The sequence below is a fragment of the Eulemur rufifrons genome, chromosome 7, assembly GCF_041146395.1.
Source record: "Eulemur rufifrons isolate Redbay chromosome 7, OSU_ERuf_1, whole genome shotgun sequence".
Classification (NCBI taxonomy): Eukaryota; Metazoa; Chordata; class Mammalia; order Primates; family Lemuridae; genus Eulemur; species Eulemur rufifrons.
The window spans coordinates 262108295-262135295 of record NC_090989.1 but is presented as its reverse complement, the minus strand read 5'-3'; the positions used below and the strand labels follow the sequence as shown (position 1 = coordinate 262135295).

The window sequence follows — 27001 nt, the reverse complement described above, 5'->3', positions numbered from 1 at the left end:
GAGTATATCCTCAGCCACGTCAAGGTTACACTTCCCAACAATGCAGAAGGCGAGCTCTGCAGGCTGGCTGATAAAACCCCTGGTGAAAACCCTATCATCCCTTCAAATTGCTACTTAACAAGTTAGTGACCCTGGATAAGTCACCTGGACAAGCTATTCTGAATGGGATTCTCTGCCTCCTGACTAAATACTCTCTTCTTTGTTTTAAAACGTTTGGAAATAGGATGTCTTCATGCACGCCAAGGGAGAAAGTGTTTTCGTAGGGAGTAAGTCTATAATTTTAAGTCTCCTAATTGGAAGGGACAGCAAGTCTGGGGAAGTACCACTGCCTGTCATTTACCCTCTCCCGCCTATTGCTGTCTTCTCTGCTTGATCTCCACACTCTTTCCCAACGCGCCTAGAAAAGGCACAGAATCCTCAAAGTGGAGCTCCAGGCAGTCTCCACCAATCAATCAAAATTGGCACGGGAAACAGCAGCTATCTGCCAACACGGTTGCAGTGGAATAAGCACGGATCTCCAAAGCAGAAAGCTGAGATTCCACTTCAGGCTTCCCTAACTAACTTCCTGCGTGTGGATTTGGACACTTTATTTAGCCTTTCCAGAGCTGCAAAAGGAAGGGGCTGCTGAGATGATTTCCTAGGTCCGTACAGCCAGGGACTTCACATTCACTACAGATGGCAGGAACCCCTTCCCTTTCAGACCCTCGCTCTTCCTTCTGTTTTTTTTTTTTTTTTTTGTAGCCGACACTGCTATGTATTCAGGGATCAAGATTTAGAATGTGCTCACAGTCTATGTCTGGATCCTCAGGGTGGCATCCCGGCATTTTATTTTTAAAACCAGGATCCAGTATCATTGCCAACATGCAGTGGCTTGAATCCTGAGAGTTGGATACCCTTGAGTCATTATCAACTTTTCGAAAGAGGCAGCACATTCACACGGCTGAACAGAAAGACATTTCAAGCTTTAAAATAATTTTGGATTTACATAAACATACTGGAGTCATGAAAAGACAAAGAAAGTTTAAAGAGTGGTCCAGTGAGGTAATAATCCCAACCACCTTCTTACTACCCCACCCCTACTTTTCTTTTCTTACTAAATGAGTAGTGCTCAGTGAGTCATTATGCGGCTACCTCCTATCATGCTAAGGCCAACAAACCCGATTCCTGGGTATGAGTTACCTCTTGATTACTATTTAATCAAATACAAACTATTCAAGTTTGTTATTTTATTCAAAATGGGCATCACATCTTTTTTTAGGGTACCTTGAGCATAATTTACCTTTTCCTGGGAAAAACAAAAAGCTTCCATCTATCTAGATGAGGAAACATCCAAAGAGCAAATAGTTATGAGAACATGACTCTCTTTGGCATCCTCCCCCCTTCTCTCCAACTGGTTTATGTGAGGATAGGGGACAGGGACAGAGGTAGGAACTGGACACTCTTATGAATCAGATAGGCTCCAAAACACCAGGCAGTCTTCAACCTCTATCCCATGTGCAGGACAGCCATCTCAAGTTGTCCCTGTTCTAAAGTCTTGATGGTAGCATGAGCTCTGCATCATATGCCCAAGGGGTGACTGAATGCTCATTTCTGCTGGGGCAGCTAGAACAGGACAGGATCATTTGCCACAGTGATCTGAGTCACTTCTTAGCAACATCTCAGGGTTAACAAGATCACATGTTCAGCTGCTACTTAAAGCCTTGGAGGCACTTCAACCTCTTAACTTGGGTAAGCATTAGGAGCCTAGTAGGTAGTGTCCAACTCCTCAAAATAACTTTAAAGAGACTAGACTCCCTTTCTTGGAGCTTCTAAGCATGCCAAGGACATGACCATGGGTTCTTCAGCCATGACCGCTGCTTTCAGTTACTAAAAAATTACTGTCAACCAGACAAATTTCCTCAACTCTTTTTTTTCTTTCTACTCAATTGTTTCTTCTCTTCTACTTCTAAAACAACATTCTTCTCATTCCCACGAGACCTTTAAACTTAGAACAAAAAATGGAGAAAGATCAAATTCTCCTAACAATATTTATTCTAGAGTCGCTCTCTTTGACATGTGCAGAGTGTTTTATGGTAGCAGCGACAGTTGTTTCAGAGGTAGATGACACGTAAAGAAAATAAGTAATTTCCCTTCATTTTCGCAGGAAGCCAAAGTGTTTGACCTGCCAAATTTTGCAACAGGGTCATTTTCATTTTTATTGAGATTAATGCAGAAAACATCCTAGAAACGTTATGTTGACCATATGCATTGCTTTGAAGTAGAATCTTTGTTCTTATCCTTTGGGGCAATGTTTACTGAGCTGGTTCAGTCACTCATTCACTAACCAGCATTGAAGATCAACTTCATACATATCAGGCATACTGTCAGACCCTAGGTCATGTTGATCCTCTAGCCAAGGTCACTCTGATTCAGAACTAGGTTAATTAACAGTGGCCCAATAGCAGAGGCAACAGCTTCAAACCAGGCCAGGCGGGAAGCCATATGGAAGAAGTCCTTGGTCAATAAGTGCATCTCCTTATTGTTAATAGAAAACAAAAATTTACTTGGGTGGATCGGTAGCAATTTCTTTGTATATAGAAATCAACATAATGTAACTTCCCTTTGTTTCTGCCAAACGTATTAATATGAAAAAACTGCATCCAACTTAATTGATGAACAAACAGATATTCTGCTTACACTGTCTCCGTGGTGGGAGGAAGGGGCGGTGGTAGAACACAGTAAGTAGCCTGCCACTAAGATGACATTTCCCAAACCTAAATCACTCAGTATATAGTACCCTTAAGGTGTCCTGAAGGTACTAAATTCCTGGGGAAGAAAAGATGAAAGCCTGTTCCATGGCTCCAATTATCAGCAGCTGCAAATATCAAGTTCTGACAGCAACTCTTTTCCTCTTCCTACTTCCTCCATGTAAGGCTTTTAATTTTTTAAGCACAGTGGCTGCTTCTTCCTCCCTTGCTTAGTGACACTGCATTCCCGAAACCAATGGTTCCTAAACCTGGTTTCTAAGGATACATATTCTAGGCTCCCACCCTAGACCTAATGAATCCCTCTCCTGCAGTAGAAACTAAAAGTCTATTTTTAATAAATCCCTTTTTGTTTCTAAATTCTCAGAATAATTCTGAAGGTCAACCTGGTTTAGGAATCACTGCTCCATACCACAATTTTATGGCGATTTATAAAAAAACTTTTTAAAAGGAGCTGTCCACCCTTCCCCCACCATACACACTTGTGGTTCCTCAAACATTTTCCTTATGAGCAACGAAGGCAGCAGAACAGCTTCCTCCACTACCACCCAAATATCCAGCAATTAGCAGAGTAGACCCACAGATTCTTCACATTCTAAAGCTGTTAAAACAAACACTGTGTGTCTGGTGCAAAGTTTGCTCACCAGCCCCCATGACTTGTGTGGACGCCCTTGTCCCTCCTAAATGAACAAGCCAGGGCTGCCAGTTCCAGGTAAAATGATAAATAAGTCAAAGCAGCTTCGATCTTCGCTCTGGACTCCATCCAAACTTCAGACAAAAAGATTTACTAATCCCTTATTTACAATACAAAAATAATAATACAGAAACAAAATCACCTGCCATTAGCCAAATCTAATCTAATTTTTTCTTGCAGTAATAATTTTACTCCAGGTACTTCAACACCAAACTTGGCCTAGCACGCGCAAAAAATGAACTAATGACACCAGCCTCACGTACAAGATACGCTGGGAAAACGCAATTCCTCAGAATGAATGGGGATGCAATGTGAGGATTAAAATCAAAATTAGCAAACAGGACCATGAAGAGAGAGAAAAGTCTTTTCATTTTCCATCCATGCACTATTCTGGCCTTGCTGGGCCAGCATTAATATGGTCCTTGCTTCAGAAAGGCTTTGACTTTCCTGCTATTATCCTAGTCTTGCTTTAACACATACTTTATATTAGAATGCGTTCCAGGAAGCATATGGCAATAGAACTAGGTCAACCATTAACCAAATAACAGGAAACTGCTCTGCGGCGCACACCCTTCAAAAGCTTGCTTAATGAGCTGGCTCTTCAGAATACGTCCTTCAGTGAAGTTGGAACTAACAGGATCCATGGGTTTCTGTAATGCTCCAAGGTCACCTAATACCTAGAAGGCTTCTGCACATACTTGACTTTCAATGTCTAAATCGTTGCATGGAAATGTTCAAGAACTAAAGTCAAAGATGAATAAGCATGTTTTCTGAATCTGCTTGACCATCTTCAAAGAACGTGACTATTATCCCAGTTCCGTTGCTTCATTCTTCCAATTTTGTTACATTCACAGGAAACACTATATACTCAATCTTTTCTTTCCATAACATTTTTCTCTATATTCCTTGAGGCTTCCATACCACCAATTTAGCCTATGAAATACATGTCACTCTCCATTTAGACTTAATAGTCTTAAAGTCTTGGAAAAAGATCTGTCTTCCTCTTTCATATAAAACTACAAATGAGTTTCCTCCAGAACCAATGGCCTATTCTTCTTGAGTTTGAATTTTTCCTCTCCAATGTTTTAGACTCAATTCTATGAAATTTAACTCTATGATACACTGAAGAGTCATTTGGGATCACACTAGTAAAATGTCATCTTCAAATTAGTATCCTTCAGAAACTACTAACAACCAAACTCCCCTTGGCTTCTTTAACCTAGATTGCTCTCTAGACAGTCTGACTTTCAAAAGGTATTTAATATGGATTGTAGAGTTGGGCAGTTTCCCTTGATTAAGAACTTACATTAACTCTCATTTTTAAATTGGAATGTCAGGGCCATATCCTCACTTACTGAAGTTGAATGCTATATGTCTCGCGATATTTGGAGTACTGCTCATTGCTCAGAAGAAACTAAGACATGCTGTTTTGGTTCAGAAAGCTAAGTGTATTTAAGGAACAAATATTGGGGAGCAATATGACCTTTTAAAAAATGTTAGGTTTGGACTACAGACTCAGCACGTACTTTTTGACTGTATCCATCTATTCTGGGCACTGTCCAAGGCAGTGGTGATACAGGGGTGAACAAGGGAGACCCAACCTGCCTGTCTGTAGCTTCTAGTCTAGTCCTGTTCATTAATTGATCATGAAACAAACCAGTGGTTGGCCTTCAAAGTCAATTTGGCTAAATTTTAACTAACTAAGGACTTTTTCCCTGAAAACAGTCAATAAGGCTTCATTGAGCACCAACATAAGGAGCTGAACACTGGGCTAGAGGTCAAAGAAAAAAGGCTTGTTAAGACATTAAAACTGCTAAGTCTTTCAAATTCTGGATAATCAAATAGCTCATAGCTGTGCTCTTCTTGGAAAATTTCAGGTTTTACTTGAAAGGAGTTAGTTGTGTAACGATAGTCAAAATACAAAACCAGAGCCTCATCTAAGGAATTTAATAAATAATCTATTACAGAATGTTCAAGATAGTGCAAACAGAGGTTAAGGTGGCTTTTCTTCCCCTTTACCAGATTTTGGAGTCATGTTTCATAGAGGAGCACACTGGCTTTTAAAAATCACCACATAATAAAAGATATTGCTCAGCTCCTGTAGCCAAGAAGCCCAACATTTATCAATCCCACCAGTGCAAGCTTAAGAAGCCCCCTTATGGGGACTGCATGTGAAACTCAAATGTATTCTGACTTCTAATCAGTCACTGCTTAACAGTGCTCTGCCTGTAATAAGTGTTTTATAAAAAACTACAGATGGGAGGAAAGGGAATTATTATTTTTTATGTGTCCACTGTATGTCAGGCTCTGCAACAGAGATTTATATTCATGATCTCATTTATTCCCCAAAAGAACCTTAAAAAGTAGACTTTCTTCCCCCCAGATATGGAAATAGGGGATCAGAGATTAAATCATTCACTCAAGGTCACCCAGCTACTCAGTGGCTCTGAGGTCTATGATCTTTCCACTGCACACCAGGAACCTCACTGCTGAGGTCTTTACAGGCTTACCGATGCTGACAGCAAAGGGTTCCCCTAAACGTGGCTTCTGTGCCGGACTCAAGTGTTCCTCCTTAGGATGAGTGCACGCTGCTCCCAACGTAATCTCTGGTCTAGTGTTTGAAAAGATGGTCTAATGTTTCTCAGAGTGCCCAAACACTGATGATGGAACAAGGTCAGGCCGGTTCCTAAGATACGAAGCGAGATGAACTCAGCAGGCCCTCCTGCCAATTGTCCTCGTCCTTACTCATCTGGCCAAGCATGCCAAGGCCTGTCTGGAATGACGCAGGAAAGGGTCACCATGGGTGATCCTATACCCTCCAAATTGTTACAAAATAGAAGCTCAGTGCTGAAACAGGCTGACTCCTCAAAAACCTGCCAACATTGTTTCATGGGAATCAAAATTCTTAAAGAAACTATTTTGCATTCATCAACCTCAAGAGTTAAACCCAAGAGGTAGAGAGTAAAGCAGAGGTCTAAAGGTGAAAGGTCTGGGAATCTGTGGACCCAATCCACCTTGGAAGTGGGCATTCCTTTTTAATTCACAAAGGAACCAAAATGCTTCATTTTCCCCTTACACTGAAGTTCTGCCTTCAAACATATTTAAATAGAAAAGTTTAGATGAGCATCACATTTATAAAAGGCCCCACTTATGCCATTAATAAAAATGTATCCTGACAATCACTCTTTCTATTCTAGCAGCTCCACAAACCCAACACCAGAAAGGCAGGATTGCTGAAATTTAGAGCTACTTAACATAAACAAACACAAAGTCCACACTTGGGTAAGGAGACTTGGCTAATTTTAGATGACTGTTTTACATCACATGAAATGGTGCCTGGATTTCTCACTAGGTTAATGCAACCCTCGCACCTCCATTTAACCAATGCCACCTCAAAGTTTTCTCAGCTATGGAAAACAAGTGGTGAGGTAGCTGAAAGAAGGAATTCATCCCTGCACTGTGAGGTTCTCACAGACAAACTGTCCACTCTGCCCCAGCCCCTGGGCCAACCAGGCACTGCACGAAGGGCAGACGCTGAGAAGATTTCAGCATTTACAAACATCTGATGAGTGTCAGGTTTTGCAGTGCTTCCACTGATCAGCCTCTGAGGCAAGGATTCATTCAAGAGAGGCTGTGACAATCCTCCCAAGCAGGCGGCAGGAATTGAGACAGCTCTTGTTGATTACAAACAACTCCGTTCATCCCATTCCCAGGGAAGCTCTAGAAAACTCCGTGTCCTGCATGCATGCAGAACATAGCCTGAGATATTAGCAACAAGTCAAAGATCACGTCCACTGATGTAAGGATCCACTATTGCACAAGACAGTGAGTTGTGCTGTCTTCCTTTAACACAGCTGTGAGGTCCACTGAATGTCCAGCCAAGTGTACTTGTGAATTTCTTCCCCTCTCATGCCAAGGAGAGGACCTGGTTTCGGCCCAGTGACTTGATGTACTTGCTCATCAGCTTTCGGGTTTAACAAGGGAAAACAATCTACCCCTCGAATTGTAGAAGCTTTCTTTCCAGGAGAACTAGACAATCCTGATGGCTCTCTCCAGTTACATAGCAATTATGTAATTGCTAAGCTTCTGCAGAATCACTGGAACCATTCTGCAGCCTTCTCCCGACTACAGCTGCAGCACAATGTTCCGAGATGATTGCAGCCTTTGAATGGATGGCCGGTCTCAAATCTGAGCACAAAGGGACATACAATGGGATTCCATCTCAAGCACAAAGATGTTCCTGCCTAATGAAGCCCTTTCTCCTCCTCCCAGTCTGTGCAGCAAACTCTTTCCTTTGCCCGCCCTACATATGTGTGGAATGTGGTTTACTCTGTTTATGCTGACAGGTTCCAAAAGAGGCAGAAAATCAGCTGAAGTTTTGCCATGGACCATGCACAAGGTAATCATTTAACACATAATGTGAAAGCTCCAGAAGAGGACAAGAAGCAAGGGGGGTGGAAAGCATCTCTCTAGGCTTCCTGCACTGGCATGAAATGACTGCTTCCCTTCCTTCTGCCAGCTCCAATCCTTCATGTTGACATTACACATCCTGTACTGTAGATCCACCCCCATGCTGCCGCTTGCCCAGCTGAATTATCTCCTGCGTCACAGCGGTGGTAACAGAACTGCTGGCTCGGCAGACCTGAAAGCACCATTTCAATGCTTAATGCATTCAGCAACTGGACACATTACCAGTGCATCGGGGCTGGTTTGTGGCCCTCTCAGCAGCCATGCAATACTTGACCTAACCTTCTGCTAACCAGATGGTCTGTTTGCCTCTTGGGACCAAACCATTAAACTTTACTTTATTAAATTCTATCCAAATGTGGGGACAGTTTACAGCAGCGTGTCTGGTTCATCTCCAACAGGGTTGCTAAGATGAAAATGACCTAAAAATAACTGGAAACTCTACTTCACACCAACAGAGAACAAGATATTTTGGAGTAAATATTTAAATGATCTGCCAGATTATGAACCACAGCAGCACTGACTACATGGTTAGCAGATTATGTTGTAAATACGTTCCACACAAAGACAGAACCGAATGCATCTAAACAAGAATCTGCTACCCACAGACTAAGCCACTGTTTGCCATCCCCTGGCTCCAGGCTATTTTAAAGTGGTTGAAGACATCTATCTCCATCATAATCACTCAATTACCAAAACAAAGCGCCTAATGCAACTGCCATAGGAAGCTCACTTCCCCTGAGTTTGACCACCCAGGCACACTACAGGCATGCCTGGTACTCAAAAGGTGCTCAATAAATGTTTGATGAATGAATAGATGTATAGGCACATATTTCTTAAATATAACAGCTTCTATAAAACATATTATGATAATGAAGACACTAAATTCTTTCCAACTCTATCATCATCCCACAACTGTTAACTAGGCATTCAAAACCAAGCGTCAGATGAATGGCAAGGGGTGAGCCATCTGCACCAGAGGCAGGGGTGGCCACTAATTGATCATTGCAAATGAACTGCAGAGGTGGCCATTTACTGGGCACCTGGCAGGGTGCTGGGTGCTTTACATACATTATGTCTCTTAGCCTGCACCAGAGAGAGAATTCCATTTTAAAGGTAACCAACTGGAGAAGAGAAACAAGTAGGAGCTTGACCCAGGTTCACTGAGCTAGGCAGTAAGCAGTAGGTAGGGGTGTGAATTCAGGTCCTACTCTAAAGCCAATCCTTTACTACTACTCTGTAGTCACAGGTCAGTAAGGATCTGACAACATGTAAAGAACTGAGCCCGTGAAAGTGGCATTCCCACATACATCGCTCACCTAGATCTCAAAAAAATTGGAAAACCTTCTCACTCTCAGTGTTTCAGTCATCCTAGGAAGTTCTGGTTTCAGTTCCTTCTCTTTCATACCCCATTTCTTATAGTACAGAGGGCATTCTGTTCTGTAATAACCACTATCACATCCACAGCTAAGTCTCCACTGCTTAATTTCGGGGTCTACCCTTTTGAAACCAAAACTCTCTCATTTTCAAGAATCCTAGAAATTTGAGCAGCTGTAAATAAGTACATGGTCGCTTTTTCTTTCCTCCCTAAAATAGCTCTGGACACAATTTTAGAGAGGCGACTATAAAGTTTTTTATAATTAATAATCCACTGACATCTTTGTCTCTCTGGAAATTTCCAAAATGTAAAAAAACAAACAAACAAACAAACAAACAAAAAACTTTATGAGTAGTTTGCTTTACAAGGTGAAAAATTACTATATGATTTTACCAAAGAACTACTTATGTGTTCTTCACCTTTGCCACCAACATTCCTACCACACCACACTGCTACCAGTGAAGCCACCAATGAATGTTCTTTTGGCCAGAGCAAGCAGGGCAAGGTAGGTCCGGTTAGGCCCTACCAACACAATCCCACATTTTCCACATTTGGAAATACCATCTACCCGTAAAACACTCTAAACTTAGCCTCCTTCCCCCTGAGATCTCAAAGCATCTGATATTATAGTATATTGATTGGACCAAGAAGACATGGACTATTAAAATAAACATTTGCACAGAGAAAACCAAGACGTTTCTAAGCCAGGTTATGGGACAGTCCTCAAACTGGCTCGGAGATCGCTATATATGAGTAAAACAACAAAGAGGCATACAACATTTATATGGGACAGCACAGCCAATATCTTCCTTGCAGTAAGTACAGTTTTCTTAGACAGATCATTTTTGCCAGAAAGATACCAAGTAGGAACAGCAATAGCAACTTTCTTCCAGAAAGCTCAAAAAACTTCACATTTGTTAAAAATTGTTCCCCTACAGCACTCCAGGGAATCTCTCTGCAAGGTCAGGATTCAAGGCCTTGTTACCATGTAAATGCACTTTTAAAGAGGAAATGGCATCATTCTCAGGTAGTTTACAAATTCCTACTGAACTCACGCACAGTGATTGGAGTGTGCTGCTGCGTCCTCACTCAAACACACCAGCAGCTCACGATGATGTGGCAAGGTCTCCCCATGAACGGGGACCTGCAGCGAGGAACACTCGTACCTAAAGGCAGACATGGCACAACTCTGAACACCCAGGATTCAAAAAACTGAGTGTAAGATCAAGGACGAAATGATTAATGTATTGACCACAGATGAATGTGGCAAATACCCGGGAGAAGTTCTCTACCTCAGTTTCTCTCATCAGTGAGGAAGAAACCATCATTTTGAGTGCCCATTATGAACCAGGACTCTTACACACATAATATTTTTTAATCCTTATGTCAGTTCTCCAGATTCATATTATTACAATACCCATTTTATTGGGTAGAAAATTATGGGAATGGAGAGGTGAAGTGACTTACTCAAGGTCACACAGCTAGGAAGGGACAGAGACAAATTTCAACCTAAGGCTGAACGGCCCCAAAGAGTATGCTCCACCCACTACACATGACTTTCTTAATGGAGACCACTGCACAGAGAACTGCATTTTCACCCAGAAATCCTAAGAAGTGACTACTAGGTAGAAATGTGCACTCCTGATGTTTTAGCAAAAAAAAAAAAAATATATATATATAAGTACCCAGAGAGAATCTCTCTCTCTATCCATCTATCTATTATCTATTTATCTCTATGTATAGAGATATGTGCGTATATACATATACACATAAAGCAATATATATGGTAGCTAGGTTCCTAGTTGTTCTTCAGACAGATCAACCGCATTGAAGTTTGCCATAGTGCATTATTCTCCCGTATAACTGCATGTCAGAAAGGAAGGCTGCCAAATGACAATCTGGCCCAGTGATTCACGGTGTCACACTGACATACTCACACTGTATCACTTCTGATACAGGTTGTTTTTTGTATTTCCTAGAAATCATTGCCTTCTTTGGGGAGATAAACAGTAAACAATGCCCCTGGCAAGGATATGTTATTTTTATATTTAAATACACTGGCAGCAAATTTCATAAATTTGGAGGAAAGGAAGGGGTAACGTAAAGTTAAAAGTTCTTGCTTTATAGTTCCTTAGACCTTAATGATCATGTTGATAAGGCATTTTCTTAAACACAGATGACTCTCTTTTTCATTTTAAGATTATGCCTTATAAAGGAAAAGATGTACTCAAATGCATCACATTAAATCTACTTAACAGGTTTCATGTGCTGAAGAAAAAAACAATCTAGCCAATTTTGGATTTTTATGCTTCAGGATTTCCTTTTGCTGATTTATTCCTATTTGCTCTTCAGTTATATTTGACCCCTAAAAACTTAAGAATTTATTTTTTCTGTAGATATCAACATAAGCTATACAATATGTGCGTGGTACTAAGACAAAACAATATTGCCACCGACCTTTCTACTAAGACGGGGAAAGATCATGGGAAAGTGGCAAGAGGGGAAAAGGAACAGGCGGGAACACACTGGAAATGTCAGATATTTACCGTTCGGTAACTGCTTCAAATAAGATTGCTAACACTTACCTGTGCAGGGGTCAATTTTGATAATTGTAGTTGACGTCTAGAAATGGGGTTATGAATATAATTATCATGAAGTAGCAATTGGGCAATCACAACCTAATTAAGCCCACTGACTAGATTATCTTGTTTTCCCCTAATAATCACCTAACATTTAACACTTGCTAATTTCAGGACCTATGGGTGATGTTCATTCATTATTAACAAGCTACAGCCACTGGTCAGAGAAAGATTGGGTGAGGTATCCTCAAACACTGAGTCAACCATGGGATAGGGATGAATCTCAGGGACAGCTGACACCTGCTCTTCAACACCACTTCACTTCTCAGCCCTGCAAAATTGCTAGTTGGAGGCAAAGCCATGGAAGAAGATGGACTGAATGATGAGAACTTCCACAGAAGTAGAAGGATACAACTCTGCTTTCTTAAATATGTGCTATTTGATGTGATCTATACAATGTGCTTTTTCACATTAGCATGGAATCTATCTTTGAAAATGTGGTTTTTCTTTCCTTTTCAAGATAATGGATGACTCCTTTGCCAGGCCTGCATACATACACTTTATACTTTACCTCCCTGGAAGACACTCCAAGGCTGCCTCTCCTACAGAGCGCCACATGCTGAATGTGTCCTCAAATTCAATGTCCTATTCCCAGTTATCACTGCATCCACAAAGATGTGTTGACCCAGTTTGTCTTGCTTTTTGCAAAGCAGTTCCTGAGGGTAGCCTGGGTAGGTTTCTTCAAAGCATTAAGAGGAAAACTGAAGAAACACATTGAGAACCAGTCTTTGAGACAGGCTGGTCCGAGGGATTATCTCAGAAGACTAGGCACTACTGCCTAGGGTCACAGCTGATGTTCTCTAAGGCTGAATAGAGACCCTATTCCTCTACACTAGAAATTCTGCCCAGAGAACCTCATGTTTCAGTTTGATTTTACTCTCTTTAACTATATAATTTTTTTTTCTGAGCCTTTTTCCTATGATAGTCCTTTATCCAAGAAAAAAATGCTTTTGATAAATTTGGTAGATAATGAGATGCATGAGAGGCAAAAATGTATGACCACGTGGCCTTTTCTAGCATACTTTATAAACAGGACACACGTTTATCCTTCTCCAAAGGTTTTGGTTACGGGCCTGTCTGAGGATTAGAGATCAACCAAACAGATCCATAGCAAAGTTAAGACTTTATAAAACCACCACTAGTTGCTTCAAAGCTGAAGAGTCTACTCAGCACTTAATGCTCAACCCTCCTCTTACAGAAAAGCTACTGTCCTGGATATCTTAGGGATATTTGGACCTACTCTATCTCCCTTAGTACAGCTTGTTACTCTATTAAGGGCATTTGTGGTCATCCATGAACAGCAGCTTCCTTACTGTACTGTAATGTTTCAGGGAGAGGCAAATTAAACCAAAACATTCATCATGTCTCCATGATCTAAATAGAGCACATGGTGCTCACTAGTGGGGGTGGGGAGTATTAGCACCCACACTTTTAAGAAAATCTGCACCATTTTCCAAAAATGACCGTTAGACGGTGCAACTAATCTTCAAAGGTCTGTCTGTGTAGTTTTTGAAAACATTTATTGCCAATATAGGGCACTGAGACTTGAACAGGGATCCTCAGAAGGGAAAAAGTAAAACATCTTTTCTACTTAAAAAAAAAAAAAAAAGTCACACAGCATATCTTTCTGCCATACCAGTTAGTTGTCCTTTTTTTTTTTCCTGAGTTTAATATAATACAATTTAAAAACATTTATTCTCTAAAGTGCCCCCCTACATGGGTCTCTTGTGTCTTTCCCATCATTTCCTCTACAACACAGAAGTACAAAAACCAGGGTACTCTCCAGTTAAACACACTTTGTCAAGCTATAACAATAAGTTACATCTCTCATATCAATGAGTATTTTTCAATTAATTTTCCATTAAGCTCAGATTTCCTTCCAGAACACCAACTATATACTCTCGGTATAAGCAATGAGAAGAGATAAACCATCAGAAACATAAGCTATTAGCCGACTAATAACCAAGGCCAGGTCCCACCAGCAGAGAGCCAGGGTTCAGGAGGCAGTCCTCCTTCACCTGAATCCTGGCTCCCCCATTTCGTGGCCCCATGACTTTGGGAAAATTACTTTACCTTCCTAAATCTCAGTTTTCTCTACCACATGAGCAGTCCCTGTTCATATTAAATGTTAAACAAACATGATCTACTATTAACATTAACTATGAGTCAGTCCAGGAGGGAAGACAGCAATTTTTTAAAGATTTGTGTGATATTCCCACCCTATAGAGGAGTTGGCAGTATTTTTTGATGAAGCAATCATATTTATTTTCCATTGATCTTACCCAATATTAGAACAGACAGTAGTCAACTGACAGCAAAAAGGGGAGAAGTTCTTGCAGCTGAACTCTGAAATCGGTCTCTCACACACAGATCTTCCCAGTAATTGTTATTACATACTAATTAACAGTCTTTAGAGAAGACTATTTAAGATTGAAACCACTGCAGAGAAAAGATTCTGAGTGATAAGTACTTGTTCTATTGGTATCTCTAGCTGGCATCTATCTTTGGCCATCTTCAGTCTATAACCCAGCATTCAAATCTTACTCCAAACGAAGGACCCCTTGACCAGGCCCATGACAATCTGGGTTGAGCAACTGGTGCTCAATTGCTGACTAATTGGTCATAACACAGAGGGATGATGTAATTAGGGATTAGAATGGCTAAACATTCTGGACCACAATGGCCTTATTTTGGACTTTAAAATGCTGGGACTAGATTGACAGACCAGCCTGTGATGCTTGGCTCAGGCAAATGGCTTAATCCCAAACTGACACCAGGTAGTAGTCATGGGCCATTCCATTCCCCTCTGAAAGAAGCCGTGTCTTTGTTCTTCATTTTTTTCTCATACCCAGAACACAGGCAGAGAAGCTCCATGGATAACTTTAGAGAGGACTATCACATTTTCTGCCCATAAATAATGTAACTATTTTCTACTGTGCTCTATTCTCTACTCGATTCATTTTCCAGGAAAATCTCCACCTAGGCTTACTTAACTAGTTCCCTCAAGTTTCCATCTGTCCTTTATCAAAAAGGCTGTATTTGTAACCCCAAAATCACATAAATTGTCTTCAAAGCCCAATTCTATTTTTTATAATAGGAACTGGCCAAAGAATGTGAGTCTGAGCCCTGGTGTTCATATTTCACATGCATTAGGTACCAAATTACAAGAGGTTTTTTTCTACTTGCCTTATTGTTTCCTTAAAAGCAACATCTTACTTCTTCCTGTAGGTTCTTCCTAGTGGACAGACTTCTTCTATTTTGACTTGTCATTTATTTCCCTGCCTCTCTTCTTCTTTTTCTTCTCTCATCCAAGTAGTCTCTCCTTCCCAGCAAATTTCCACCATATAATTACAGCAATGCTTTAGCCTACTTTCCTGTTAGCTTAACAACCCTGTCTATTTTCTAGATGCTACTGTTTGCTTTTCTGACGGGCTAATCCATGTATCCTTTCAAGGCCTAACTTCCTCTACCACGATAGCAGCTGGAGCTCTAATTCACAGGTGCCTTCCAAAGCTTTTCATTAGCAATAGAAATGAGATGGTTTAGAAACCCATTTCTTAATCTGCAGGTGAGTATTGGAACCTTTGTGCAGCAAACATCTTTCAAGTATCCCACATTGTGCCACTGCACAATTATTTTCAGAGCAATAAGTACAATGTTATAGGCACATTTGCAGTGTTAACAGGAGAGTGTTCCCTCAGAGCAGATCAGCTCCCACCCCACCCACCCCCAGTCCCTGGCATTTCCCAGCTCAAGAGAGGAGCACTCAGCTGGCATGAGCAAAACTGAAGAATAATGGCGATACCTTCTTAAATCAGAACAGGGAAGAGAAGAATTCCAAAATTTGAAAGCCTTAGATTGTGTTGTGGTTCAACTGGCCAGACGAGGGCTTAGGGAGCGAGTTTGGCCTTCCCCAGCTGGGCTCTGTGGCGGATAAGCCTCTCCACAAATCCTGGGCTTAATTACTTCTGACACAGTTGTCTCGCCTGGGCCTCCAGCTCCTTTTGTGCTCTGACCAATCTGAATCCAAAAGTAAGTCTTTGCTTACTCACCTTGGGCAAATGCTTAATTTCCTACTAAGTGATCCTAAAACATTTTAATCAGGATCCATTGGTTTTTAGAAGTTCCCCCATCTTTTCTTGCACAGTTTTTGTTAAAAGTCTACTTGAAAGCCTAGCAAATAACTTCCTGAATTACACAGTTATCTTCAAGTGTTTATTTTTTGAACAAGTAAGTACCTCCCAACCTTCCCTTCACCCCAAAGAGCAGGCTCTACTCTTTGAATGAAGTTGGGGCTAAGATGTGGCCAGACACAGCACAAGTATTTTATTAATATCCAGAAGCAACATGCAGTGAACTGAACAAGCAAACACATGAAAGCAAGAAAATCAATACCAAAACACCCATGACCTGGCATGCAAAGAAACCTTCCCTCCAAGAATAACTCAAGAAAAAAATGTCTCTAGCTAGGAATTGGGCAAGAATGCTTTGAAGACACCAAGTAATCTGCTCACCAAAAGTAAAAGACAATGCATTTATAGGTGACAATACTGGCACCTTCTCACACCACATCACTCTATCCCTTGTCGTTCTAAGCCCTGAAAAAAATCAACTGTGTTGGAGCAACACATCCAAAGACTTTAAAAATCTAGGGATATTTCAACTGATGAAGACAGAAGGCCTTAAAAAAACAAGATAAATTTTATGATAGCATTTCCAAGTACAAAATGTAAATCCAAATCGTTTCCAATGGACTTCTCATTTATCAGTGTGTGCAGTTCTCCAGATACAAAGTTCAAGGGAGCAAAAAATTGAAAAGAGCTTCCTAGTAAACTGTAAATACAATCTAAATTCATAAAAATCCATTTTCCCACATTTAGAAACTTCTTCTCCTGGGTCTTATAAATCCAGGAGACAGTTTAACGTAAGATTATCTTCTCTCCAATGTCTCCCCAACTTTTTTTTTTCTTCCTTTAGTACTGGCATGCAAACCATGCTGTTTTAACTTCTTTCCTGTTCTCCCAGTTCTTCTGGAACATTTTATTTTCGACAGTCAACTCATTTGGAGGAGTGCCACACTGAGGTTCAACTGTTTACAGCATTAACTGTGTTTCTGCCAGAAGTTCACATCCCGCACTACCTTCTCCAGACTGCCTCGTAGATAAAGAATTTATGCATTAGTTTGGAAGAAGATTAGAAAATGTGGACTCTTCCAAACATCATTCTTCCTCTTTACAAAATCACTTTCACTCATCCAGGAAAAGAGAGAAATGGAAACCCCTTTCACCCTTCCTATATAGCACGGTAGCACTGCTCATGGTTAAATGTTGCAATGTTGTTAAAAGTCATTTTAAAGATGATTTCATGTATATTGGGGAAATGGGAAACAATTAGCCATTGGTCTGCAAGAGAGAAGTGGGCTCCAAGAAGATACACAGAGGACACACTTTGAATGAGCACAGAACACTGGAAAACCACCAGTAATTGTTTTAGACTGGATTTCACCCTCTCAGCCATTCATCAGTATTACAAAATGGCATCTCTGAAAGAAGCCAATTTAAATCTGTACCACGCTGCAAAATACATCCTCTGAGCCCAATTGTGGGCACTTTTGTAAGTTGCAATAGACCCAGACAAACTTCCAAAGAAGGGCATTTGAAAAGGACTCCCAAGGCCTAGAAGATAGAACCAGAGCAGAGCAGGAAAAATGAAAAGCACAGCTACAAACCCAGGAGCCAAAGCCTGACCGAAGTCACACGAACAGAATCAGTCTCTGGATCTATGAATGAAACCATGCTCAGCCCTGGGCTCCCCAACAGGTTAAATTCAACTAACAAAAATCCATACTCCTGCTCACTAGAGAACGATGACAGAGTTTCTGAAAGAGCCCTGGGCCCTGGAGAAGAAGGCTGTTTCACAACCCAACCCGCAACGCCAGTGCTGTGGGGTAGTGGAAAGGGCACTGGGCTGGAGTCAGCCGACCTGAGTTCAGGGCCTGGCTTCCTTACAACTGAACTTTCTGACCTAGTGCAAGTCACTTCACGTCTTTGTGCCAGTTTCCTCTTCAGAAAAATCTGCGTGGAGGGAGGAGATTTAAAGTATATGATCTTTCCAAGACCTAAAAAAAAAAACTAGCTTCCAAATTTGAAGTTCTGTGTAATGAATATTAAACACCTAATATTCCTTATTTATAGCATACATATTTGTCAATTTTTAAGTGATTTTTATGCCAATTTGTACTTGACAAATAATAATTTTTTCATCACCCCAAAACCTCAGTTTACGCTCCTTGCTCCCAAGAATTCTTCCATATTACACTAAATGCCTCTTTTCTTTTCCTCTTTCTTATTTTTTTTTTAAGCAACCTTCCCCAAACTAAGACTTGTGCTATTAAAAGAGCTTAGAACTTCCCATTTCCTTGCTAGGGCTAAAATTAAACTGTCCATTCCTTAGGGCCCAACATAACATCTGCCAGATGTCTTGGCATATCACACAAGGAGAGGAATTTTCTTCTAGCATTATCTACTTTCCTCTCTTGTTTTCTCATAATCAATTAATAGGTCACCAACACCCAGCTAATGTTTCTCTCCAAGCCATCAACTCCATAAGTATGTGAAACTGATAAGATACTTGCTTTCACAAACACACAGACACGTGCCGATTTTTTTCAGTTCACTGGATTTTAGCAATAGACTACAGAAATATTTTCCCCTCACTTCTTTTGAATTTCCCTAGTTTCCATGTACCAACTATCCAATCATACATATAATCGTGTCAGATCCTTAGCAATCTGAGTCTATTATTTATATATTTCCTAATTAGTGACTGTGGCATCATGAAATAGCAACTCTGTTCCCCAGTCATCAACTTAGAATATTCGATACAGCTTTGTCAATTCACTGTCCCATGATGCAGTGAGCTGTAAGTCTGAAAAAGGAACAAGCCATAAGGAAGATGCATAAGGTTACCTTAACCAAGAAATCTCAACACCAAGGAATAAAATTTCAGACAAACTAGATCCTACTAAACTGCATGACACAGAAAACCAGACTCTTTCCCATGGCAACTTCACTATTCCTTTCTTTCAGGAAAATTGACCACAAGAAATCTAAAGTCCATTAGTAGAGTTGGATTTTTTTTTTTTTCTCCTACTGTCTTCCGGAAGACTCATTAGGAAGAAGAGATATAGTTTGGGTTTTATTCCTCTAAAAGTTGTCTCCAAACCCAAAGAGTGAGGGGGGAAAAACAATCCTCAGGGAATGTGGTCAATGAATGAGACTGACATAAATCCAATATGAGAAATATTACGGAATATGAAGATCCAACAAGAATTTTTTAGGGCAGTGCACATCATAGCACACAAATATTTCTCCATAATGATTTCTCTTTGTGATATATTAGAGCCATGGCAAAAATTTGCATAACAAGCCTCATGAACTTGATGTCTCAAAAACAAAAATGATCTTTCAACTTTGACATCAAATGAAAATGTCCAATTTAACACTCTTTTTATTTTTTTCATGGTGGTTTATCCGAAATAGTTGTCTTAACTAAAATGTGCGTAGAAAAATTCAAGAAAACATATCTTTAAATATTATGGTGCTTCCCATGTTGATGAAGGGCACCAGAGATGGATGTGTCTCTTAAGTAACCAGTTAGAACACGTTCTCAAACTCCAAAATGCCTCCTAGATACCTAATACATTCCCTCCAGGAAAGCCCAACTCTAAGACTGTCTACTAAGACTTCAAAACATTCGGTTACAAGGTGAAAAATTTGGTGAGTCAAACTGCTGAACTGGCAACCAGTTTGTCAGATATTTTTCTTTTCCCTGCTGAAATAAGTAAATTAACCAGTTGTCCTGCTATCAACAATTAAACAAGATATCATGAAAGTTTGTTTCAAGAACAATATATAATGTGCTTATGTTTACATAAACAGATATGGTTAATTAGATGCAAGATTATCTGGTAATCACTTCCTCAAATAACTTTTTATACATTGCATTTGAACTTCCAAGTTTGAACAGGTAGCATCTACATATGCATTAGCAAATTTAAATATAACATTGATTTCATTCTACTTAAGAGCAAAACTAATGGTATCGAAAGATAACATTCAAAAATGTATAATGAAAGGTATAATTCCAAGTATGATTTTTTTTTAAAAAGTGCTACTGGAGAGGCCTGGGTTTTTAATAAAGCAGCAGAGATCTGGACAGAAGTATTTTTAAATGAGCATACACATCAACTGAAAACCATACATTTTTGTCTGTAAAAACAGGGTTTTACTTCATTGACCATGGACAATTATCAGCTAAAGAACTGTGTATTTCCCCTCTCCTTTCACACCCCTCTGAAGAACAATAACCCTCAATTAATGACACAACAGTTTGGTTTGAAAAATGTGATGTTGTCATATACAGCGTTGTGCATTTACTGAGTGACACTGCTACCAGCTACTCAACAGAATATAATTACATCTGGAATCTAAAACCACTTCAATATGCACAAAATACTGTAGACATACGGAACTTTATACAAAAAAAATCTGACACATAATGAGAAAGCAAAGCAAGAAAAATGCTGGTATAAGTCGCTCACCAATGTGGTCCTTATTTCTGTTGAAGCTGGTACCTTTCTGTATTTCTCCTTAGTTGAAAGCAAGGTCCAATTAGCCTCCTTAGAATATATTAATTGGTTCTGAATCTCCTCCAAGTTTTCATTCCACCGTGGAGCCCTCCTCACCTATCTTCAATAGTCCACCTAAAATTCTTCCAGCATCTTCCCTCATCCTCAAGATGGCTACCTTACCTAATGGAAAAGCAACATCTTCATGATTGACTTTTATAAATTCCTGAGGCATTTCAGGGTTTAGCTCTTTACTTGGGTCAGTTACATACAGTCTCTAGAACGAATCTGTGAAGAGCTCCAATCAATGTGTGGACTAGGGTAGGACTGGGTCCTTTTTTTCAAATTATCCTCACAAAAATGTCTTCCTCCAAGATTAATAAATTCCTCCCAATTAAAAAGGTGAAGGTACCTGGACATAAGGTTTTCTCAATTGATATAATATTTTAAAAATTTGTTCCCACAGCGATAGTGTTAAAAAGACCTACTGATATTTCTGAAGACTTACAGTACTTCAGAACACAGAAAAATAATAACTGAAGGAAAGGGGGAAACAAAGGAACTAAAAGAAGGCCTAACGTACAAATGGAACAACGTGAAGAGAAATGTAGAGCCTGGAGAAACTGGTGTTAGTCAGTCAGTCTTAGAGTTCCTCTGAGATCTTGTAGGATTATTATTATTATTGTTGTTTGCAGAAATCAAGCCACACCAGACAATAAAGTCTTGCAATGCATCAAAACATGATGATAAGCAAGCCCCAGAACTCAAAAATCTCAGCTTAGGGCCACCACCATCTTCACAATGAGGAAATAACATTTCCTCGTGACTTTCAGGAGACCTGGAACAGCTTAAAGTTGTGTGAAGACCTCAGGAGAAATGTTTAAGGTTTGCCTTGCCTTTCCTGAAAGAGGTTAAAACCCTTCAGGTCCACTCAAAAGGCGGAAAAAAATTCCAAAAGTTTACTTTAAAATGGAAACAAACGCCTCAATAACTTGTGAAAGCACTCCTTTGGTGGGAGAAAAATCTGAGGAACCCTTAAAAGCCCTCATTTCCTTGCATAATGAATAGGCAGTGAGGAACCACCACAAGGTTTCCCTTTGGAAAGAGAGAAGGAGTAGCAAACAAGCCTCCTCCTCCAGCCATCACCAACAGAGCTTCAAAATGGAGACATCCATAATTTTATAAACACTTCTCATCTCAGCTTTGTCTCCTGGAAACCCGCTCTCCTCCATTTTCTGGTGGAGTTACAACATGACACGGCTTACCTGACTCAGTTCCCAGCTCTCAACCAAACTAGTCACTTCCTCCAAAAACCTGCAAGCAACCTCCAGAAACAAAACCAAAGCAAACCAAACAGCCAACACAGACACTCAGACACAGCCCCCGGGAGCCCCAGAAGCCCCAACTGGTTGGTCTTTCCCCATCCCAGACGCGTGCTTAAAAATGAAACTTTTTTTCTTTCTTTTTTTTTTTTTTGGTTGGGGAGGAATATAAAAGGAACTCCAGGCAGCCTCCCTTCCCTCCCTCTCTGTAGGTTAGAAGCTACAATGAAAAGAAAATGAGGGTTCCTTCAGGAATGGTGAACAGCCTGGAGAATGAACGTGAGAAGGAGCTTTGTGTTTTGGAGTCTGGACTGGAACCAAAGCAGACAGCTTGCAAATGGAGGACAGGGAGATAAAGAAAGGGAAAGAGGGGTTGCTCCAATGGGGGGCGGCTGCGGCTTCCCCTCGTGCCTGGAAGGAGGGCAGACCCCTGGGAACTGCACCAGGAGTGAGACGCCCCCCCAGGCCCCTGCCTTCCTTTCTCCCTTCCTCACAGGAGAGCCAAGCGTGTGTAATGGCTTCTCCTCTCCAGAAACCGTTGTCCTCCTCCACCAGACGCTTCTGAACCCCCAGCCTGGAGACAGCTCCTCAGCTGCTCCTGAACCTGCGCCCCCCACCCGGCCGGTGCCCCCCGCTCCTCGCCTCTGTCCTCACCAGCAGCACCAGCACCAGCCGCTGCAGCAGCCACCCCCGACACATCCCGACCCCGCATCCCAACTTCGGGGAGAGAGAGAGAGAGAGAGAGGGAGAGAGAGAGCCAAATACCTGAGGAAGAGGGGGTTGCCAATCCGCACGGCTTTGCCATCGGGCGGGGGACAGGCAGACAGAGGGAGGAAAGGAAGGAGAGGGACAGAGAAAGAAAGAGGTCACCCGCTCAGGTCGGGGCCGCTCGCTCCGAGCGCTCCCTCCGCTGACCCTCGCTCGCTCCCTCTGGCTCTCGGCTTAGGTCTCCTGCCTCCCGCCCTCCGCCCCCCTCTCTGTCCCTACTCCTGTCCCCACACTCGGAGCATCCGTCCTAAGCCTCCAGCTCTCTTCTCACTCATCTTTCATTTTCTCTTCTCTTCACAGAACTACACGAAATTAATTAAGCCACAGCGCTCCGCTCCCCCCAGCAGAAGGAGCAGCCAGCAGGAAAAGCACAGCCACCTCCACTGCCACCACCACCACCTTCTCCTCCTCTTCCTCCTCCTCCTCTTCCTCCCTCGCTTCTCCTCCTCCTCTTCCTCCTCCCCCTCCTGCTCTCCCTCCTCCCCCTCCTCCTCCTCTTCTCTCTTGCTTCTTCTCCTCTTCCAACAGCCAGTCCATGCAGGGGACTTCCTCTCCTCCCGGTTCCTCCAACCCTCCTTGGCCGAATGAATGAGCGCGTTTGTGCCTCCACCACCCCGCGCTCTACTCCCCGGAGCACTCGGACCACCCCGAGGTGGCTGTTAATTGCAGTAACTTACAGAAGAAGCGTCCCGGCGCCGGGAGGTGCTTCGGGTTCTCCAGCCCCACCGCCTCCTTATCCTCTTTCTCTTTCTCCTCTTCCTGCTCGGGTTATTGTTGTGGAAGTTGTTTGGGAGTCTCATGTGCTTCTGCCGGGTCTCAGCAATGGAGGATCGCCATCTTCCCTGCCTTCCTCAGCTCCTCAGACTCGCTGCAGCTGCAGATGACCTGAGATATCCGTCTCTCTCCCTCTCTCTCCCTCCCTCTCCCTCTCACTCTCTCTCCTCTTCTCTCTCCTCTCCTCTCTCTCCTCTCCTCCCTCTCCCTCGCGCTCTCTCTCTCTCTCTCCCTCCCTCTGTGTCTCTCTCTGAATAATGAGCAACCAGAGGGAGAGAGAAAGCAAGACAGAAAGAGAGAAGGAAGACAATCTTCTCCTGCCACACAAAACGCCGGAGCACCAGGGGGTGCGCGAAGCCTTTCTAATAACAACAACAACGTGCAGGAGAGAGTAAGAAAAAAAAAAAAGAAAGAAAGAAAGGAGGAAAGGGCTAGAGGAAAAAAAGGGAAGAATTATCCAAGAGCTGGAGAACAGCAGAAGGAGAAGCTGGAGGAGATGCTGAGGCTGCGGCTGCTGTCCCCCCTCCCCCCCGCCGAACCCTACAAGGAGGCAAGGTGGTTGCAAAGTTAAGGCTGGGACATTGTCTTTGTCACTCAGAGCAACACAGAGCCAGGCCAGTGAGATGCAAGAGGAGGAGGTGGCGGCGGCGGCGGAGGAGGAGGTGGTGGTGGAGGAGGAGGAGGAGGAAGAGGAGGAGAAGGAGGCAAAGGAGGAGGAGAAGGGGAAGAGGGAGATGAGATGAATAAAGACTTGCGGAGAAGGCGGTGCGAGGAGCGCGGCCGCCGGGCCGAGGCGTGCGCGCTCGCGTCCCGGTGGCGCCCGGCAGCCCTGGCTGGCAGAGGAAGCCCCCCGTGAGGACCCTGCCCGGCAGCTCATAGCGCTCCCACCATCAGCCCTGCCCGAGGCGCCGAGCCTGGGCCCCAGAGGGTCCCTCACATGCATCCATCTAGAGGCCAATCTTTGCAAAGAACATACATGGGGAACTGGAGGTTGCAAGTCTAAACCCAGATCAACCACGTGGGGCTTTTTAATCCCTTTCCAGCTTGCGGTGTGAGTATCTCCAGTGAAAAGCTCAAATTGTCCAGTACTGGCACGTATTTTGAAGTCTTCTCCCCCTGAAATAAAGGCTCATTGTGCGTTTTATTTCTTTTCTGATATGGAACGGGGGGATGGGGGAGGGAGAGAACCCATCATTCCGAGCCTCGGAACCACCACTTTCTTTTCCTAACTTGTGAAATGTTTTGACGGCGCACCAAAAGAAAAAAAAAAAAAAAAAGCCTACTTAAATAACTTTACACCCTCCAGCCCCACGTTGTTTGCACTTTCTGGCTGATCATCTGAAGGCTCGGAAAGTAACAATCAGCGCTCCTAATGATAAGGTGTCGTGGTTTTGAAGACAAGAGAGCCAAGATGAAGCTTTCACACCTTGAATTTTTATTTAGTGTAATTTTCCCCAAATCGTTCTGAACTATCTCTTTTGCAAAGAAGTAGGCTCCACCAGGTCGAAAGTCTCCTAAGGCTTTAATTTGATGGGGGCGGGGGGGGGTGTCTAAAGTATCAAAAATATCAATGCAGCGAGTCAGGAGCAATTGAAGTTCAAGGGCATGGGCTTGTTGTACCATTTCTATTTCTCGGATCCTTGAGTTGGACATCAACAGCCTTGGGAGACAGACAGAAACGCGCAGCGCGCGGGGCAGAGACCTTAATTAAAGTTTCTTTTGTCCGCCACTGAATTGGGGGATGTTGCTGGATTCCTTTGCATTGAGGAGCGCGCATCCGGTGAAGGCGCGGTGTTGAGGATCCCGGGCAAGATTGCCCTCTTTAATACTCGACCCTTCCCCTTCCTCCCCCCAAACAACAGTCCGGGAAGATCGACCCATAAATCCATACAATAAAGGGGGAGGAGGAGAGACGCGCGCGGAGTTGGTTCCCATCCGCTAGCGGGGTTTCATAAACAGATCTAAATCCTCATTTTCCAAGATTTTCCTGACCGTATATTCCTAGGCAGCAATCTCTCACCCTCAGGCACGATTTCACCCCCCCTTCCAGTCAACACTTCCTGCCCTTTTCTCCTCCCACTCACATTGAAAAGCTCGGGAGCCCTAAAAGGGTGTTGATGGCGGGGGTGATAAATAAATAAATAAATGACACTCTACGCGTGCGGCGGCAAAGAAAGGAGGGGGAGGGAGAGGAAAGGCGAGGAGAGGGATGAGAAAAAGTAGGGAGCGGAGAACGAGGAAGAGAAAGACAGAGGCGAACGGGAAACAGGAGCCAAACAGAAAGAAAAAAGGAAAGAGGCGGACGGTGAGGCTGCTCCAGACCGAAATGAACCCGGCTTTGTGCGGAATTGGGAAGACTCCCCCTTCCAAGGGCCCGGAGGGATCTGGGGAAGTCCTTGTGCCCCGAGCTCCTCCCTACGGGGACCCCGGGGGTGTCTGAGCTCTGGCCGCCGCTCCCCCATAAATTCCTCGTGGCAACCGGAGGAAGCGCGCCAGGTCTCCGCTGTCCCTTCAGTGTCCCGGCTGATAATTTACCTCTTTGTCTTTTAATAAAAAGCTGACTTTTTCTGTCAAGCAGTGCACCAGGAAAATAACAATCGTATTTCAGGTTGAAAGCTCCCATTACTGCTGGGTTTTGGAGGCTGCGATAAAAATCTTCATCGACGTGAAGGTACCTTCTGGGTTGGCTTGGGTCGGAAGTGCTAAGATGGGGGCCGTCCTTCGCCCGGGGGCAGGGGCGTAGGGAACCAGGCGGTGGGGAGGGAGGAAGGAGCGACGAGGTCAGCGGAAACCTGGGGCTTCCAAAGCTCCAGGGGCACCAAAGGGCTTCCCGCAGTCGGGGAATGAGCCCCGGGGAGGAGCCTTTTGCGCGAACGTGAGCGCGCCCCAACACGCCTCAGACCTCATAAACCCACTTGGCACAGACCGGGGAAGCGGCTGGCGGAACGACTGCGGTGAACTCGAGAAATTAACCTGCGCTACAATTAAACGGGCTGCTGCCCTTTCAGACTCACCTCGAGCGACCGAGATAGAGAGAGCTCCTGAACCGGCCGCGGGGGGACCTGGCTCCACCCTCCCGTCCCAGGAGAAGAGGACAAAAAGGGGAGATGGACTTGGAGATGGCCCCGCCCTTCAAACGCTCCAATCCTTGGAAACCAAACCTCCTCTCCAAGCCTCCACGTCTAGAAGTGACAAAGGCAGCGAGGAGATCCAGAGACTGATGGGGAGATGGTGGCTTTCGGGCTTCTGATGGGGGCGCGTTGGGGCAAAGGTACAATGGCTAAATTTCCATCCGAAATACGGCACCACGGGATGGTCTTTAGAAGACACACTCAGTCTTCTGGTTTAGAAGCAAACTGACTTCCTGAAGCTGTGAGCTGTTGCCAAACTCCCGCATAGACCTGTTTTTTGAACGTGGGAAGGCTAAAATTTCAATTAATGATGCCATACACATAATCTTTTCGACTTTTTAGAAGTCACAAGTGCCTTAACTTTGCAACTAAGATAGTTGGAAGAGATTAAACATAAGAGGAGTGGGCTTTTTGATTTTTGCTTGTTTGCTTTTATTTGAGACAGTTTTTTAAAT

At 43.0% G+C, this 27001-nt stretch overlaps 1 protein-coding gene and 1 pseudogene across 2 annotated transcripts in view; one reads left to right on the top strand and one right to left on the bottom strand.

Moving 5' to 3' along the window:
- ZNF462 (zinc finger protein 462) overlaps positions 1-23508 on the bottom strand; it is a 138261-nt gene extending 114753 nt beyond the window's left edge. For both annotated transcript variants that reach the window (XM_069474524.1, XM_069474525.1), the window contains exon 1: positions 23319-23508. The gene's annotated coding sequence lies outside the window, so the exon portion shown is untranslated. The remainder of the gene's footprint in view (positions 1-23318) is intronic.
- Positions 23509-24154: 646 nt separating this feature from the next.
- On the top strand, positions 24155-26699 carry LOC138385991 (uncharacterized; annotated as a pseudogene).
- The last annotated feature ends 302 nt before the right edge of the window (positions 26700-27001 follow it).